A 17,304-nucleotide genomic window follows, 5' to 3' on the forward strand; every position below is an offset into this window, starting at 1 on the left:
TGCAAGAAAAATTACCGTCTGCCTTTCTACCGAATTCCACCTACGTACTTTACTGGTGCCGGATTCTTGTTATATCCACGTGATATAACAGGCGTCTTACTCTTCATTGAGGAGCTGCACTCGGGACTGAGTTCCACCTACTCTTCAGCACGGTCAAAATGGCAGGGCTCGTCCGGGATTTGAACCCGGGACCTCCTGCACCCAAAGCAGGAATCATACCCCTAGACCAACGAGCCACCTGCCCGCACCACTCAAGCTAATCACAAGTAGTGCATCTCCCAGGGAACACAAACTTTCACGTGAATTCGCAAGATAAGCGCTTTCTGCAGGCAGCACTCACCACTGATGAGAAGAATATTAAAGGCGCCGAATAAAAAGCGAAATAACTTCATCGAACTCTGCTTATGAACAGCCGGCAGTGCCTCAGTTTCCGTATGTGGTTTCTCAGGGTTAAGAGAAGGCGAATGCACTAAACAAAATAACATCGGGAAAGCAAGCACCAACTCATAATGAAAATATTGAAGAATATACTGCAAGCAAAACTTCCAGAAGACGAATACTGAAGACGCCACAGACAAAAGAATTATTCTATGCAGCAACGATCATCTAGGAAGCGTGAATTGCATGTGCCGCTCCACCACACAACTTCTTTTGATACTGTTTTACTTATTCTAAATTTTCATTACCTGATCGTCTCTAGAATACTGTGTGATTATCACGTGGTTTCCTCCTTCCAACAGCGATAGTGGTAAGTAAATCGACTACAAAATCTTTCAAAGTAGGTGACAACAAAAAAAAAAAAAAAAAAAAAAAAAAAAAAAAAAAAAAAAATCGGAGCTGCGTGTAGCTCATGTCATTCTGCTTCAAAGGTAATTCAGCGGCTGGGAGTAGTGGCGTACTCCTGTAATCCAAGCTTCCGGGAGGCCGTTGTGTGGGAGAGATCTGGAAACAACTACAGATTCGGCCGTTTCACGAGCTCAGGAACGGCCGCGGTACTTTCATCGAGCTCTGCAGATCGACAGATGACAGTGTGGAAATTTCGGCAAGCGGTGGCTAAGGGTTAAGAGAAGCCGAACGCACTAAACACAAGAACGTCGGGAAACCGAAGCACGTAACTATAAGATTGCGGAATGCAGTGCAAAAGCAAAACTTCGAGAAGACCAACTCTGAAGCCATCGGCGCGCTAGGAGTTACTCCGCGCAGCAGCGATCATCTAGGAAGAGCGAGACGGGGGTGTCGCTCGACCACACAATAAATTTTTACTTAATCCAAATTTGCAATACCGGTTCGTCACTAGAATACTGCGCCTTGGTTCTTCCAAAAGCGATAGTAATAAGCACGTCGACTGCAGCGTCATTTAGGGTAGTGAGTCAGACATGGAGAGGATAAAAGGCGGGTGGAATGTGCAACGACAGGGGGCATTGCAGGGCGGGCGCCGACTCCTTGCGCTGTGGCGCCGGCGGCGGCCTGGAGGGGCTGGGGCTGCTGGTGCCTCCATGTAGAGCTGCCGCCGAGCCCAGGCGCCGTGCCGCTAACGAAGCGATCGCCTCTGGTGACATCTTTTGCAATAACGACTGCGCGAATCGACGGTATCTCGTAAGGAAAGAAAGAGCAGCAGATGCTGCTGAGGACTCTCCCTCGAGCGTTTCCGATGACTTCTTGAGCTCTTATTCGACATGGCATTCAGGCAGTCAAGGGTGCTGTCGATTGTTTCACACGAATGCGAAATACCGGCATTGTGCGTTTCCGCAAAGTGATTTTTACGCCACAATGGCGATCGTCCTACAAGTTGTATCACATGTGGAGGGCAGAGCGTAGCAGTTTCCGTGGTGTAGCGGTTATAACGTCTGCCTAACACGCACAAGGTCCCCGGTTCGATTGCGGGCGGAAACAAGTTTTCGTCGCACTCAGCAAGACACTTGCTACGATCTCTACTGTGACCATTTAAATCAACTTCAAACGTTCCACCAGCAGGGTGCACATGGCTCAAATGAAACTGTTTCAGAACTGGTTGTCGGATTTAGCGCTGACTTGGAGGCCTGGAAATGCGCGAAACAGCCGCCGCCATGCGGTTTGTTAGCACACCGTTGTACAAAACGCAAGGGCTCGTCCGGGATTTGAACCCGGGACCTCCTGCACCCGAAGCAGGAATCATACCCCTAGACCAACGAGCCTGTTCGTTCCGAAAACACACTGCATGTGAATGACGCCACCGTTGATGGTCTCACCATGTACGGCTGCAGCTCACCCAGCGTTCTCTCTGGCTGTCGCGGTTGGATTGTTTTCATCGACTTCTTGTACTATAGGAACCTCACGAATCGGAGGGAGCTCGTAGCCGATGCCCTTGCTAACACAGAAGGAAAACTGTTGCTACCACGAGTCTCCGGGTGGCACATCAGACGAACCGTCGTTTCCGTGGTGTAGCGGTTATCACGTCTGCTTTACACGCAGAAGGTCCCCGGTTCGATCCCGGGCGGGAACACAACAATTTTAATCCGTATATCGGATTTCATTTCCGGGATGACCTCACGGATGCGTATGCAGAGACAATCAATGTCATATTCTAGATGGATAGGGCGTCATTTTACTGTCAAATACTGTTGCTCTCTTATTGCACCGGTATTTGGTAACTGAGAACGCCCCTAGCTCCATTATGGCTGGCAAAATATACAACCCGGTTCTTCAGGGCTACTTCAGGTGCGCTTCCTACTGGCTATCCTGAGCTCGCGCTACTCGCCTTGTCACGGCTGTGACAAAGTGTGAAGGTAACTAATAATGAGAAACTCTTAGCCACGCTCAGTCTTACGTCCCACCCATTGGTTGTTGCCGTCGCTAGTAAGATGAAGGTAGACTGTCGCACAATCAAGCTGAATCTCCACTCACGGTGCACATATTCCGCAAAGACAACCTTGTTTTCCGTTGCAAGAAAAATTACCGTCTGCCTTTCTACCGAATTCCACCTACGTACTTTACTGGTGCCGGATTCTTGTTATATCCACGTGATATAACAGGCGTCTTACTCTTCATTGAGGAGCTGCAACCGGGACTGAGTTCCACCTACTCTTCAGCACGGTCAAAATGGCAGGGCTCGTCCGGGATTTGAACCTGGGACCTCCTGCACCCAAAGCAGGAATCATACCCCTAGACCAACGAGCCACCTGCCCGCACCACTCAAGCTAATCACAAGTAGTGCATCTCCCAGGGAACACAAACTTTCACGTGAATTCGCAAGATAAGCGCTTTCTGCAGGCAGCACTCACCACTGATGAGAAGAATATTAAAGGCGCCGAATAAAAAGCGAAATAACTTCATCGAACTCTGCTTATGAACAGCCGGCAGTGCCTCAGTTTCCGTATGTGGTTTCTCAGGGTTAAGAGAAGGCGAATGCACTAAACAAAATAACATCGGGAAAGCAAGCACCAACTCATAATGAAAATATTGAAGAATATACTGCAAGCAAAACTTCCAGAAGACGAATACTGAAGACGCCACAGACAAAAGAATTATTCTATGCAGCAACGATCATCTAGGAAGCGTGAATTGCATGTGCCGCTCCACCACACAACTTCTTTTGATACTGTTTTACTTATTCTAAATTTTCATTACCTGATCGTCTCTAGAATACTGTGTGATTATCACGTGGTTTCCTCCTTCCAACAGCGATAGTGGTAAGTAAATCGACTACAAAATCTTTCAAAGTAGGTCAGACACCAAAAAAAAAAAAAAAAAAAAAAAAAAAAAAAAAAAAAAATCGGAGCTGCGTGTAGCTCATGTCATTCTGCTTCAAAGGTAATTCAGCGGCTGGGAGTAGTGGCGTACTCCTGTAATCCAAGCTTCCGGGAGGCCGTTGTGTGGGAGAGATCTGGAAACAACTACAGATTCGGCCGTTTCACGAGCTCAGGAACGGCCGCGGTACTTTCATCGAGCTCTGCAGATCGACAGATGACAGTGTGGAAATTTCGGCAAGCGGTGGCTAAGGGTTAAGAGAAGCCGAACGCACTAAACACAAGAACGTCGGGAAACCGAAGCACGTAACTATAAGATTGCGGAATGCAGTGCAAAAGCAAAACTTCGAGAAGACCAACTCTGAAGCCATCGGCGCGCTAGGAGTTACTCCGCGCAGCAGCGATCATCTAGGAAGAGCGAGACGGGGGTGTCGCTCGACCACACAATAAATTTTTACTTAATCCAAATTTGCAATACCGGTTCGTCACTAGAATACTGCGCCTTGGTTCTTCCAAAAGCGATAGTAATAAGCACGTCGACTGCAGCGTCATTTAGGGTAGTGAGTCAGACATGGAGAGGATAAAAGGCGGGTGGAATGTGCAACGACAGGGGGCATTGCAGGGCGGGCGCCGACTCCTTGCGCTGTGGCGCCGGCGGCGGCCTGGAGGGGCTGGGGCTGCTGGTGCCTCCATGTAGAGCTGCCGCCGAGCCCAGGCGCCGTGCCGCTAACGAAGCGATCGCCTCTGGTGACATCTTTTGCAATAACGACTGCGCGAATCGACGGTATCTCGTAAGGAAAGAAAGAGCAGCAGATGCTGCTGAGGACTCTCCCTCGAGCGTTTCCGATGACTTCTTGAGCTCTTATTCGACATGGCATTCAGGCAGTCAAGGGTGCTGTCGATTGTTTCACACGAATGCGAAATACCGGCATTGTGCGTTTCCGCAAAGTGATTTTTACGCCACAATGGCGATCGTCCTACAAGTTGTATCACATGTGGAGGGCAGAGCGTAGCAGTTTCCGTGGTGTAGCGGTTATAACGTCTGCCTAACACGCACAAGGTCCCCGGTTCGATTGCGGGCGGAAACAAGTTTTCGTCGCACTCAGCAAGACACTTGCTACGATCTCTACTGTGACCATTTAAATCAACTTCAAACGTTCCACCAGCAGGGTGCACATGGCTCAAATGAAACTGTTTCAGAACTGGTTGTCGGATTTAGCGCTGACTTGGAGGCCTGGAAATGCGCGAAACAGCCGCCGCCATGCGGTTTGTTAGCACACCGTTGTACAAAACGCAAGGGCTCGTCCGGGATTTGAACCCGGGACCTCCTGCACCCGAAGCAGGAATCATACCCCTAGACCAACGAGCCTGTTCGTTCCGAAAACACACTGCATGTGAATGACGCCACCGATGATGGTCTCACCATGTACGGCTGCAGCTCACCCAGCGTTCTCTCTGGCTGTCGCGGTTGGATTGTTTTCATCGACTTCTTGTACTATAGGAACCTCACGAATCGGAGGGAGCTCGTAGCCGATGCCCTTGCTAACACAGAAGGAAAACTGTTGCTACCACGAGTCTCCGGGTGGCACATCAGACGAACCGTCGTTTCCGTGGTGTAGCGGTTATCACGTCTGCTTTACACGCAGAAGGTCCCCGGTTCGATCCCGGGCGGGAACACAACAATTTTAATCCGTATATCGGATTTCATTTCCGGGATGACCTCACGGATGCGTATGCAGAGACAATCAATGTCATATTCTAGATGGATAGGGCGTCATTTTACTGTCAAATACTGTTGCTCTCTTATTGCACCGGTATTTGGTAACTGAGAACGCCCCTAGCTCCATTATGGCTGGCAAAATATACAACCCGGTTCTTCAGGGCTACTTCAGGTGCGCTTCCTACTGGCTATCCTGAGCTCGCGCTACTCGCCTTGTCACGGCTGTGACAAAGTGTGAAGGTAACTAATAATGAGAAACTCTTAGCCACGCTCAGTCTTACGTCCCACCCATTGGTTGTTGCCGTCGCTAGTAAGATGAAGGTAGACTGTCGCACAATCAAGCTGAATCTCCACTCACGGTGCACATATTCCGCAAAGACAACCTTGTTTTCCGTTGCAAGAAAAATTACCGTCTGCCTTTCTACCGAATTCCACCTACGTACTTTACTGGTGCCGGATTCTTGTTATATCCACGTGATATAACAGGCGTCTTACTACTCTTCATTGAGGAGCTGCAACCGGGACTGAGTTCCACCTACTCTTCAGCACGGTCAAAATGGCAGGGCTCGTCCGGGATTTGAACCCGGGACCTCCTGCACCCAAAGCAGGAATCATACCCCTAGACCAACGAGCCACCTGCCCGCACCACTCAAGCTAATCACAAGTAGTGCATCTCCCAGGGAACACAAACTTTCACGTGAATTCGCAAGATAAGCGCTTTCTGCAGGCAGCACTCACCACTGATGAGAAGAATATTAAAGGCGCCGAATAAAAAGCGAAATAACTTCATCGAACTCTGCTTATGAACAGCCGGCAGTGCCTCAGTTTCCGTATGTGGTTTCTCAGGGTTAAGAGAAGGCGAATGCACTAAACAAAATAACATCGGGAAAGCAAGCACCAACTCATAATGAAAATATTGAAGAATATACTGCAAGCAAAACTTCCAGAAGACGAATACTGAAGACGCCACAGACAAAAGAATTATTCTATGCAGCAACGATCATCTAGGAAGCGTGAATTGCATGTGCCGCTCCACCACACAACTTCTTTTGATACTGTTTTACTTATTCTAAATTTTCATTACCTGATCGTCTCTAGAATACTGTGTGATTATCACGTGGTTTCCTCCTTCCAACAGCGATAGTGGTAAGTAAATCGACTACAAAATCTTTCAAAGTAGGTCAGACACCAAAAAAAAAAAAAAAAAAAAAAAAAAAAATCGGAGCTGCGTGTAGCTCATGTCATTCTGCTTCAAAGGTAATTCAGCGGCTGGGAGTAGTGGCGTACTCCTGTAATCCAAGCTTCCGGGAGGCCGTTGTGTGGGAGAGATCTGGAAACAACTACAGATTCGGCCGTTTCACGAGCTCAGGAACGGCCGCGGTACTTTCATCGAGCTCTGCAGATCGACAGATGACAGTGTGGAAATTTCGGCAAGCGGTGGCTAAGGGTTAAGAGAAGCCGAACGCACTAAACACAAGAACGTCGGGAAACCGAAGCACGTAACTATAAGATTGCGGAATGCAGTGCAAAAGCAAAACTTCGAGAAGACCAACTCTGAAGCCATCGGCGCGCTAGGAGTTACTCCGCGCAGCAGCGATCATCTAGGAAGAGCGAGACGGGGGTGTCGCTCGACCACACAATAAATTTTTACTTAATCCAAATTTGCAATACCGGTTCGTCACTAGAATACTGCGCCTTGGTTCTTCCAAAAGCGATAGTAATAAGCACGTCGACTGCAGCGTCATTTAGGGTAGTGAGTCAGACATGGAGAGGATAAAAGGCGGGTGGAATGTGCAACGACAGGGGGCATTGCAGGGCGGGCGCCGACTCCTTGCGCTGTGGCGCCGGCGGCGGCCTGGAGGGGCTGGGGCTGCTGGTGCCTCCATGTAGAGCTGCCGCCGAGCCCAGGCGCCGTGCCGCTAACGAAGCGATCGCCTCTGGTGACATCTTTTGCAATAACGACTGCGCGAATCGACGGTATCTCGTAAGGAAAGAAAGAGCAGCAGATGCTGCTGAGGACTCTCCCTCGAGCGTTTCCGATGACTTCTTGAGCTCTTATTCGACATGGCATTCAGGCAGTCAAGGGTGCTGTCGATTGTTTCACACGAATGCGAAATACCGGCATTGTGCGTTTCCGCAAAGTGATTTTTACGCCACAATGGCGATCGTCCTACAAGTTGTATCACATGTGGAGGGCAGAGCGTAGCAGTTTCCGTGGTGTAGCGGTTATAACGTCTGCCTAACACGCACAAGGTCCCCGGTTCGATTGCGGGCGGAAACAAGTTTTCGTCGCACTCAGCAAGACACTTGCTACGATCTCTACTGTGACCATTTAAATCAACTTCAAACGTTCCACCAGCAGGGTGCACATGGCTCAAATGAAACTGTTTCAGAACTGGTTGTCGGATTTAGCGCTGACTTGGAGGCCTGGAAATGCGCGAAACAGCCGCCGCCATGCGGTTTGTTAGCACACCGTTGTACAAAACGCAAGGGCTCGTCCGGGATTTGAACCCGGGACCTCCTGCACCCGAAGCAGGAATCATACCCCTAGACCAACGAGCCTGTTCGTTCCGAAAACACACTGCATGTGAATGACGCCACCGTTGATGGTCTCACCATGTACGGCTGCAGCTCACCCAGCGTTCTCTCTGGCTGTCGCGGTTGGATTGTTTTCATCGACTTCTTGTACTATAGGAACCTCACGAATCGGAGGGAGCTCGTAGCCGATGCCCTTGCTAACACAGAAGGAAAACTGTTGCTACCACGAGTCTCCGGGTGGCACATCAGACGAACCGTCGTTTCCGTGGTGTAGCGGTTATCACGTCTGCTTTACACGCAGAAGGTCCCCGGTTCGATCCCGGGCGGGAACACAACAATTTTAATCCGTATATCGGATTTCATTTCCGGGATGACCTCACGGATGCGTATGCAGAGACAATCAATGTCATATTCTAGATGGATAGGGCGTCATTTTACTGTCAAATACTGTTGCTCTCTTATTGCACCGGTATTTGGTAACTGAGAACGCCCCTAGCTCCATTATGGCTGGCAAAATATACAACCCGGTTCTTCAGGGCTACTTCAGGTGCGCTTCCTACTGGCTATCCTGAGCTCGCGCTACTCGCCTTGTCACGGCTGTGACAAAGTGTGAAGGTAACTAATAATGAGAAACTCTTAGCCACGCTCAGTCTTACGTCCCACCCATTGGTTGTTGCCGTCGCTAGTAAGATGAAGGTAGACTGTCGCACAATCAAGCTGAATCTCCACTCACGGTGCACATATTCCGCAAAGACAACCTTGTTTTCCGTTGCAAGAAAAATTACCGTCTGCCTTTCTACCGAATTCCACCTACGTACTTTACTGGTGCCGGATTCTTGTTATATCCACGTGATATAACAGGCGTCTTACTCTTCATTGAGGAGCTGCAACCGGGACTGAGTTCCACCTACTCTTCAGCACGGTCAAAATGGCAGGGCTCGTCCGGGATTTGAACCTGGGACCTCCTGCACCCAAAGCAGGAATCATACCCCTAGACCAACGAGCCACCTGCCCGCACCACTCAAGCTAATCACAAGTAGTGCATCTCCCAGGGAACACAAACTTTCACGTGAATTCGCAAGATAAGCGCTTTCTGCAGGCAGCACTCACCACTGATGAGAAGAATATTAAAGGCGCCGAATAAAAAGCGAAATAACTTCATCGAACTCTGCTTATGAACAGCCGGCAGTGCCTCAGTTTCCGTATGTGGTTTCTCAGGGTTAAGAGAAGGCGAATGCACTAAACAAAATAACATCGGGAAAGCAAGCACCAACTCATAATGAAAATATTGAAGAATATACTGCAAGCAAAACTTCCAGAAGACGAATACTGAAGACGCCACAGACAAAAGAATTATTCTATGCAGCAACGATCATCTAGGAAGCGTGAATTGCATGTGCCGCTCCACCACACAACTTCTTTTGATACTGTTTTACTTATTCTAAATTTTCATTACCTGATCGTCTCTAGAATACTGTGTGATTATCACGTGGTTTCCTCCTTCCAACAGCGATAGTGGTAAGTAAATCGACTACAAAATCTTTCAAAGTAGGTCAGACACCAAAAAAAAAAAAAAAAAAAAAAAAAAAAAAAAAAAAAAAATCGGAGCTGCGTGTAGCTCATGTCATTCTGCTTCAAAGGTAATTCAGCGGCTGGGAGTAGTGGCGTACTCCTGTAATCCAAGCTTCCGGGAGGCCGTTGTGTGGGAGAGATCTGGAAACAACTACAGATTCGGCCGTTTCACGAGCTCAGGAACGGCCGCGGTACTTTCATCGAGCTCTGCAGATCGACAGATGACAGTGTGGAAATTTCGGCAAGCGGTGGCTAAGGGTTAAGAGAAGCCGAACGCACTAAACACAAGAACGTCGGGAAACCGAAGCACGTAACTATAAGATTGCGGAATGCAGTGCAAAAGCAAAACTTCGAGAAGACCAACTCTGAAGCCATCGGCGCGCTAGGAGTTACTCCGCGCAGCAGCGATCATCTAGGAAGAGCGAGACGGGGGTGTCGCTCGACCACACAATAAATTTTTACTTAATCCAAATTTGCAATACCGGTTCGTCACTAGAATACTGCGCCTTGGTTCTTCCAAAAGCGATAGTAATAAGCACGTCGACTGCAGCGTCATTTAGGGTAGTGAGTCAGACATGGAGAGGATAAAAGGCGGGTGGAATGTGCAACGACAGGGGGCATTGCAGGGCGGGCGCCGACTCCTTGCGCTGTGGCGCCGGCGGCGGCCTGGAGGGGCTGGGGCTGCTGGTGCCTCCATGTAGAGCTGCCGCCGAGCCCAGGCGCCGTGCCGCTAACGAAGCGATCGCCTCTGGTGACATCTTTTGCAATAACGACTGCGCGAATCGACGGTATCTCGTAAGGAAAGAAAGAGCAGCAGATGCTGCTGAGGACTCTCCCTCGAGCGTTTCCGATGACTTCTTGAGCTCTTATTCGACATGGCATTCAGGCAGTCAAGGGTGCTGTCGATTGTTTCACACGAATGCGAAATACCGGCATTGTGCGTTTCCGCAAAGTGATTTTTACGCCACAATGGCGATCGTCCTACAAGTTGTATCACATGTGGAGGGCAGAGCGTAGCAGTTTCCGTGGTGTAGCGGTTATAACGTCTGCCTAACACGCACAAGGTCCCCGGTTCGATTGCGGGCGGAAACAAGTTTTCGTCGCACTCAGCAAGACACTTGCTACGATCTCTACTGTGACCATTTAAATCAACTTCAAACGTTCCACCAGCAGGGTGCACATGGCTCAAATGAAACTGTTTCAGAACTGGTTGTCGGATTTAGCGCTGACTTGGAGGCCTGGAAATGCGCGAAACAGCCGCCGCCATGCGGTTTGTTAGCACACCGTTGTACAAAACGCAAGGGCTCGTCCGGGATTTGAACCCGGGACCTCCTGCACCCGAAGCAGGAATCATACCCCTAGACCAACGAGCCTGTTCGTTCCGAAAACACACTGCATGTGAATGACGCCACCGTTGATGGTCTCACCATGTACGGCTGCAGCTCACCCAGCGTTCTCTCTGGCTGTCGCGGTTGGATTGTTTTCATCGACTTCTTGTACTATAGGAACCTCACGAATCGGAGGGAGCTCGTAGCCGATGCCCTTGCTAACACAGAAGGAAAACTGTTGCTACCACGAGTCTCCGGGTGGCACATCAGACGAACCGTCGTTTCCGTGGTGTAGCGGTTATCACGTCTGCTTTACACGCAGAAGGTCCCCGGTTCGATCCCGGGCGGGAACACAACAATTTTAATCCGTATATCGGATTTCATTTCCGGGATGACCTCACGGATGCGTATGCAGAGACAATCAATGTCATATTCTAGATGGATAGGGCGTCATTTTACTGTCAAATACTGTTGCTCTCTTATTGCACCGGTATTTGGTAACTGAGAACGCCCCTAGCTCCATTATGGCTGGCAAAATATACAACCCGGTTCTTCAGGGCTACTTCAGGTGCGCTTCCTACTGGCTATCCTGAGCTCGCGCTACTCGCCTTGTCACGGCTGTGACAAAGTGTGAAGGTAACTAATAATGAGAAACTCTTAGCCACGCTCAGTCTTACGTCCCACCCATTGGTTGTTGCCGTCGCTAGTAAGATGAAGGTAGACTGTCGCACAATCAAGCTGAATCTCCACTCACGGTGCACATATTCCGCAAAGACAACCTTGTTTTCCGTTGCAAGAAAAATTACCGTCTGCCTTTCTACCGAATTCCACCTACGTACTTTACTGGTGCCGGATTCTTGTTATATCCACGTGATATAACAGGCGTCTTACTCTTCATTGAGGAGCTGCAACCGGGACTGAGTTCCACCTACTCTTCAGCACGGTCAAAATGGCAGGGCTCGTCCGGGATTTGAACCCGGGACCTCCTGCACCCAAAGCAGGAATCATACCCCTAGACCAACGAGCCACCTGCCCGCACCACTCAAGCTAATCACAAGTAGTGCATCTCCCAGGGAACACAAACTTTCACGTGAATTCGCAAGATAAGCGCTTTCTGCAGGCAGCACTCACCACTGATGAGAAGAATATTAAAGGCGCCGAATAAAAAGCGAAATAACTTCATCGAACTCTGCTTATGAACAGCCGGCAGTGCCTCAGTTTCCGTATGTGGTTTCTCAGGGTTAAGAGAAGGCGAATGCACTAAACAAAATAACATCGGGAAAGCAAGCACCAACTCATAATGAAAATATTGAAGAATATACTGCAAGCAAAACTTCCAGAAGACGAATACTGAAGACGCCACAGACAAAAGAATTATTCTATGCAGCAACGATCATCTAGGAAGCGTGAATTGCATGTGCCGCTCCACCACACAACTTCTTTTGATACTGTTTTACTTATTCTAAATTTTCATTACCTGATCGTCTCTAGAATACTGTGTGATTATCACGTGGTTTCCTCCTTCCAACAGCGATAGTGGTAAGTAAATCGACTACAAAATCTTTCAAAGTAGGTCAGACACCAAAAAAAAAAAAAAAAAAAAAAAAAAAATCGGAGCTGCGTGTAGCTCATGTCATTCTGCTTCAAAGGTAATTCAGCGGCTGGGAGTAGTGGCGTACTCCTGTAATCCAAGCTTCCGGGAGGCCGTTGTGTGGGAGAGATCTGGAAACAACTACAGATTCGGCCGTTTCACGAGCTCAGGAACGGCCGCGGTACTTTCATCGAGCTCTGCAGATCGACAGATGACAGTGTGGAAATTTCGGCAAGCGGTGGCTAAGGGTTAAGAGAAGCCGAACGCACTAAACACAAGAACGTCGGGAAACCGAAGCACGTAACTATAAGATTGCGGAATGCAGTGCAAAAGCAAAACTTCGAGAAGACCAACTCTGAAGCCATCGGCGCGCTAGGAGTTACTCCGCGCAGCAGCGATCATCTAGGAAGAGCGAGACGGGGGTGTCGCTCGACCACACAATAAATTTTTACTTAATCCAAATTTGCAATACCGGTTCGTCACTAGAATACGGCGCCTTGGTTCTTCCAAAAGCGATAGTAATAAGCACGTCGACTGCAGCGTCATTTAGGGTAGTGAGTCAGACATGGAGAGGATAAAAGGCGGGTGGAATGTGCAACGACAGGGGGCATTGCAGGGCGGGCGCCGACTCCTTGCGCTGTGGCGCCGGCGGCGGCCTGGAGGGGCTGGGGCTGCTGGTGCCTCCATGTAGAGCTGCCGCCGAGCCCAGGCGCCGTGCCGCTAACGAAGCGATCGCCTCTGGTGACATCTTTTGCAATAACGACTGCGCGAATCGACGGTATCTCGTAAGGAAAGAAAGAGCAGCAGATGCTGCTGAGGACTCTCCCTCGAGCGTTTCCGATGACTTCTTGAGCTCTTATTCGACATGGCATTCAGGCAGTCAAGGGTGCTGTCGATTGTTTCACACGAATGCGAAATACCGGCATTGTGCGTTTCCGCAAAGTGATTTTTACGCCACAATGGCGATCGTCCTACAAGTTGTATCACATGTGGAGGGCAGAGCGTAGCAGTTTCCGTGGTGTAGCGGTTATAACGTCTGCCTAACACGCACAAGGTCCCCGGTTCGATTGCGGGCGGAAACAAGTTTTCGTCGCACTCAGCAAGACACTTGCTACGATCTCTACTGTGACCATTTAAATCAACTTCAAACGTTCCACCAGCAGGGTGCACATGGCTCAAATGAAACTGTTTCAGAACTGGTTGTCGGATTTAGCGCTGACTTGGAGGCCTGGAAATGCGCGAAACAGCCGCCGCCATGCGGTTTGTTAGCACACCGTTGTACAAAACGCAAGGGCTCGTCCGGGATTTGAACCCGGGACCTCCTGCACCCGAAGCAGGAATCATACCCCTAGACCAACGAGCCTGTTCGTTCCGAAAACACACTGCATGTGAATGACGCCACCGATGATGGTCTCACCATGTACGGCTGCAGCTCACCCAGCGTTCTCTCTGGCTGTCGCGGTTGGATTGTTTTCATCGACTTCTTGTACTATAGGAACCTCACGAATCGGAGGGAGCTCGTAGCCGATGCCCTTGCTAACACAGAAGGAAAACTGTTGCTACCACGAGTCTCCGGGTGGCACATCAGACGAACCGTCGTTTCCGTGGTGTAGCGGTTATCACGTCTGCTTTACACGCAGAAGGTCCCCGGTTCGATCCCGGGCGGGAACACAACAATTTTAATCCGTATATCGGATTTCATTTCCGGGATGACCTCACGGATGCGTATGCAGAGACAATCAATGTCATATTCTAGATGGATAGGGCGTCATTTTACTGTCAAATACTGTTGCTCTCTTATTGCACCGGTATTTGGTAACTGAGAACGCCCCTAGCTCCATTATGGCTGGCAAAATATACAACCCGGTTCTTCAGGGCTACTTCAGGTGCGCTTCCTACTGGCTATCCTGAGCTCGCGCTACTCGCCTTGTCACGGCTGTGACAAAGTGTGAAGGTAACTAATAATGAGAAACTCTTAGCCACGCTCAGTCTTACGTCCCACCCATTGGTTGTTGCCGTCGCTAGTAAGATGAAGGTAGACTGTCGCACAATCAAGCTGAATCTCCACTCACGGTGCACATATTCCGCAAAGACAACCTTGTTTTCCGTTGCAAGAAAAATTACCGTCTGCCTTTCTACCGAATTCCACCTACGTACTTTACTGGTGCCGGATTCTTGTTATATCCACGTGATATAACAGGCGTCTTACTCTTCATTGAGGAGCTGCACTCGGGACTGAGTTCCACCTACTCTTCAGCACGGTCAAAATGGCAGGGCTCGTCCGGGATTTGAACCCGGGACCTCCTGCACCCAAAGCAGGAATCATACCCCTAGACCAACGAGCCACCTGCCCGCACCACTCAAGCTAATCACAAGTAGTGCATCTCCCAGGGAACACAAACTTTCACGTGAATTCGCAAGATAAGCGCTTTCTGCAGGCAGCACTCACCACTGATGAGAAGAATATTAAAGGCGCCGAATAAAAAGCGAAATAACTTCATCGAACTCTGCTTATGAACAGCCGGCAGTGCCTCAGTTTCCGTATGTGGTTTCTCAGGGTTAAGAGAAGGCGAATGCACTAAACAAAATAACATCGGGAAAGCAAGCACCAACTCATAATGAAAATATTGAAGAATATACTGCAAGCAAAACTTCCAGAAGACGAATACTGAAGACGCCACAGACAAAAGAATTATTCTATGCAGCAACGATCATCTAGGAAGCGTGAATTGCATGTGCCGCTCCACCACACAACTTCTTTTGATACTGTTTTACTTATTCTAAATTTTCATTACCTGATCGTCTCTAGAATACTGTGTGATTATCACGTGGTTTCCTCCTTCCAACAGCGATAGTGGTAAGTAAATCGACTACAAAATCTTTCAAAGTAGGTCAGACACCAAAAAAAAAAAAAAAAAAAAAAAAAAAAATCGGAGCTGCGTGTAGCTCATGTCATTCTGCTTCAAAGGTAATTCAGCGGCTGGGAGTAGTGGCGTACTCCTGTAATCCAAGCTTCCGGGAGGCCGTTGTGTGGGAGAGATCTGGAAACAACTACAGATTCGGCCGTTTCACGAGCTCAGGAACGGCCGCGGTACTTTCATCGAGCTCTGCAGATCGACAGATGACAGTGTGGAAATTTCGGCAAGCGGTGGCTAAGGGTTAAGAGAAGCCGAACGCACTAAACACAAGAACGTCGGGAAACCGAAGCACGTAACTATAAGATTGCGGAATGCAGTGCAAAAGCAAAACTTCGAGAAGACCAACTCTGAAGCCATCGGCGCGCTAGGAGTTACTCCGCGCAGCAGCGATCATCTAGGAAGAGCGAGACGGGGGTGTCGCTCGACCACACAATAAATTTTTACTTAATCCAAATTTGCAATACCGGTTCGTCACTAGAATACTGCGCCTTGGTTCTTCCAAAAGCGATAGTAATAAGCACGTCGACTGCAGCGTCATTTAGGGTAGTGAGTCAGACATGGAGAGGATAAAAGGCGGGTGGAATGTGCAACGACAGGGGGCATTGCAGGGCGGGCGCCGACTCCTTGCGCTGTGGCGCCGGCGGCGGCCTGGAGGGGCTGGGGCTGCTGGTGCCTCCATGTAGAGCTGCCGCCGAGCCCAGGCGCCGTGCCGCTAACGAAGCGATCGCCTCTGGTGACATCTTTTGCAATAACGACTGCGCGAATCGACGGTATCTCGTAAGGAAAGAAAGAGCAGCAGATGCTGCTGAGGACTCTCCCTCGAGCGTTTCCGATGACTTCTTGAGCTCTTATTCGACATGGCATTCAGGCAGTCAAGGGTGCTGTCGATTGTTTCACACGAATGCGAAATACCGGCATTGTGCGTTTCCGCAAAGTGATTTTTACGCCACAATGGCGATCGTCCTACAAGTTGTATCACATGTGGAGGGCAGAGCGTAGCAGTTTCCGTGGTGTAGCGGTTATAACGTCTGCCTAACACGCACAAGGTCCCCGGTTCGATTGCGGGCGGAAACAAGTTTTCGTCGCACTCAGCAAGACACTTGCTACGATCTCTACTGTGACCATTTAAATCAACTTCAAACGTTCCACCAGCAGGGTGCACATGGCTCAAATGAAACTGTTTCAGAACTGGTTGTCGGATTTAGCGCTGACTTGGAGGCCTGGAAATGCGCGAAACAGCCGCCGCCATGCGGTTTGTTAGCACACCGTTGTACAAAACGCAAGGGCTCGTCCGGGATTTGAACCCGGGACCTCCTGCACCCGAAGCAGGAATCATACCCCTAGACCAACGAGCCTGTTCGTTCCGAAAACACACTGCATGTGAATGACGCCACCGTTGATGGTCTCACCATGTACGGCTGCAGCTCACCCAGCGTTCTCTCTGGCTGTCGCGGTTGGATTGTTTTCATCGACTTCTTGTACTATAGGAACCTCACGAATCGGAGGGAGCTCGTAGCCGATGCCCTTGCTAACACAGAAGGAAAACTGTTGCTACCACGAGTCTCCGGGTGGCACATCAGACGAACCGTCGTTTCCGTGGTGTAGCGGTTATCACGTCTGCTTTACACGCAGAAGGTCCCCGGTTCGATCCCGGGCGGGAACACAACAATTTTAATCCGTATATCGGATTTCATTTCCGGGATGACCTCACGGATGCGTATGCAGAGACAATCAATGTCATATTCTAGATGGATAGGGCGTCATTTTACTGTCAAATACTGTTGCTCTCTTATTGCACCGGTATTTGGTAACTGAGAACGCCCCTAGCTCCATTATGGCTGGCAAAATATACAACCCGGTTCTTCAGGGCTACTTCAGGTGCGCTTCCTACTGGCTATCCTGAGCTCGCGCT

The 17,304-nt window shown here is 49.5% G+C and overlaps 18 non-coding genes across 18 annotated transcripts; 6 read left to right on the forward strand and 12 right to left on the reverse strand.

Moving 5' to 3' along the window:
• Nucleotides 1-164: 164 nt before the first annotated feature.
• On the reverse strand, nucleotides 165-236 carry Trnap-ugg (transfer RNA proline (anticodon UGG)). The gene has a single exon. It is a non-coding gene; the product is annotated as a tRNA-Pro (tRNA).
• A 1,866-nt stretch (nucleotides 237-2,102) lies between these two features.
• On the reverse strand, nucleotides 2,103-2,174 carry Trnap-cgg (transfer RNA proline (anticodon CGG)). Its single transcript has one exon. It is a non-coding gene; the product is annotated as a tRNA-Pro (tRNA).
• A 235-nt stretch (nucleotides 2,175-2,409) lies between these two features.
• On the forward strand, nucleotides 2,410-2,482 carry Trnav-uac (transfer RNA valine (anticodon UAC)). The gene has a single exon. It is a non-coding gene; the product is annotated as a tRNA-Val (tRNA).
• Nucleotides 2,483-3,084: 602 nt separating this feature from the next.
• On the reverse strand, nucleotides 3,085-3,156 carry Trnap-ugg (transfer RNA proline (anticodon UGG)). The gene has a single exon. It is a non-coding gene; the product is annotated as a tRNA-Pro (tRNA).
• Nucleotides 3,157-5,022: 1,866 nt separating this feature from the next.
• On the reverse strand, nucleotides 5,023-5,094 carry Trnap-cgg (transfer RNA proline (anticodon CGG)). The gene has a single exon. It is a non-coding gene; the product is annotated as a tRNA-Pro (tRNA).
• A 235-nt stretch (nucleotides 5,095-5,329) lies between these two features.
• Trnav-uac (transfer RNA valine (anticodon UAC)) lies at nucleotides 5,330-5,402 on the forward strand. Its single transcript has one exon. It is a non-coding gene; the product is annotated as a tRNA-Val (tRNA).
• A 605-nt stretch (nucleotides 5,403-6,007) lies between these two features.
• Trnap-ugg (transfer RNA proline (anticodon UGG)) lies at nucleotides 6,008-6,079 on the reverse strand. The gene has a single exon. It is a non-coding gene; the product is annotated as a tRNA-Pro (tRNA).
• Nucleotides 6,080-7,935: 1,856 nt separating this feature from the next.
• Nucleotides 7,936-8,007, reverse strand: Trnap-cgg (transfer RNA proline (anticodon CGG)). The gene has a single exon. It is a non-coding gene; the product is annotated as a tRNA-Pro (tRNA).
• Nucleotides 8,008-8,242: 235 nt separating this feature from the next.
• Nucleotides 8,243-8,315, forward strand: Trnav-uac (transfer RNA valine (anticodon UAC)). The gene has a single exon. It is a non-coding gene; the product is annotated as a tRNA-Val (tRNA).
• A 602-nt stretch (nucleotides 8,316-8,917) lies between these two features.
• Nucleotides 8,918-8,989, reverse strand: Trnap-ugg (transfer RNA proline (anticodon UGG)). Its single transcript has one exon. It is a non-coding gene; the product is annotated as a tRNA-Pro (tRNA).
• Nucleotides 8,990-10,856: 1,867 nt separating this feature from the next.
• Trnap-cgg (transfer RNA proline (anticodon CGG)) lies at nucleotides 10,857-10,928 on the reverse strand. Its single transcript has one exon. It is a non-coding gene; the product is annotated as a tRNA-Pro (tRNA).
• A 235-nt stretch (nucleotides 10,929-11,163) lies between these two features.
• Trnav-uac (transfer RNA valine (anticodon UAC)) lies at nucleotides 11,164-11,236 on the forward strand. The gene has a single exon. It is a non-coding gene; the product is annotated as a tRNA-Val (tRNA).
• Nucleotides 11,237-11,838: 602 nt separating this feature from the next.
• Trnap-ugg (transfer RNA proline (anticodon UGG)) lies at nucleotides 11,839-11,910 on the reverse strand. The gene has a single exon. It is a non-coding gene; the product is annotated as a tRNA-Pro (tRNA).
• A 1,855-nt stretch (nucleotides 11,911-13,765) lies between these two features.
• Nucleotides 13,766-13,837, reverse strand: Trnap-cgg (transfer RNA proline (anticodon CGG)). Its single transcript has one exon. It is a non-coding gene; the product is annotated as a tRNA-Pro (tRNA).
• A 235-nt stretch (nucleotides 13,838-14,072) lies between these two features.
• On the forward strand, nucleotides 14,073-14,145 carry Trnav-uac (transfer RNA valine (anticodon UAC)). The gene has a single exon. It is a non-coding gene; the product is annotated as a tRNA-Val (tRNA).
• Nucleotides 14,146-14,747: 602 nt separating this feature from the next.
• Trnap-ugg (transfer RNA proline (anticodon UGG)) lies at nucleotides 14,748-14,819 on the reverse strand. The gene has a single exon. It is a non-coding gene; the product is annotated as a tRNA-Pro (tRNA).
• Nucleotides 14,820-16,675: 1,856 nt separating this feature from the next.
• Trnap-cgg (transfer RNA proline (anticodon CGG)) lies at nucleotides 16,676-16,747 on the reverse strand. Its single transcript has one exon. It is a non-coding gene; the product is annotated as a tRNA-Pro (tRNA).
• Nucleotides 16,748-16,982: 235 nt separating this feature from the next.
• Nucleotides 16,983-17,055, forward strand: Trnav-uac (transfer RNA valine (anticodon UAC)). The gene has a single exon. It is a non-coding gene; the product is annotated as a tRNA-Val (tRNA).
• Nucleotides 17,056-17,304: the final 249 nt, after the last annotated feature.

Source organism: Schistocerca nitens, chromosome 2 (genome assembly GCF_023898315.1).
Source record: "Schistocerca nitens isolate TAMUIC-IGC-003100 chromosome 2, iqSchNite1.1, whole genome shotgun sequence".
Taxonomy (NCBI): Eukaryota; Metazoa; Arthropoda; class Insecta; order Orthoptera; family Acrididae; genus Schistocerca; species Schistocerca nitens.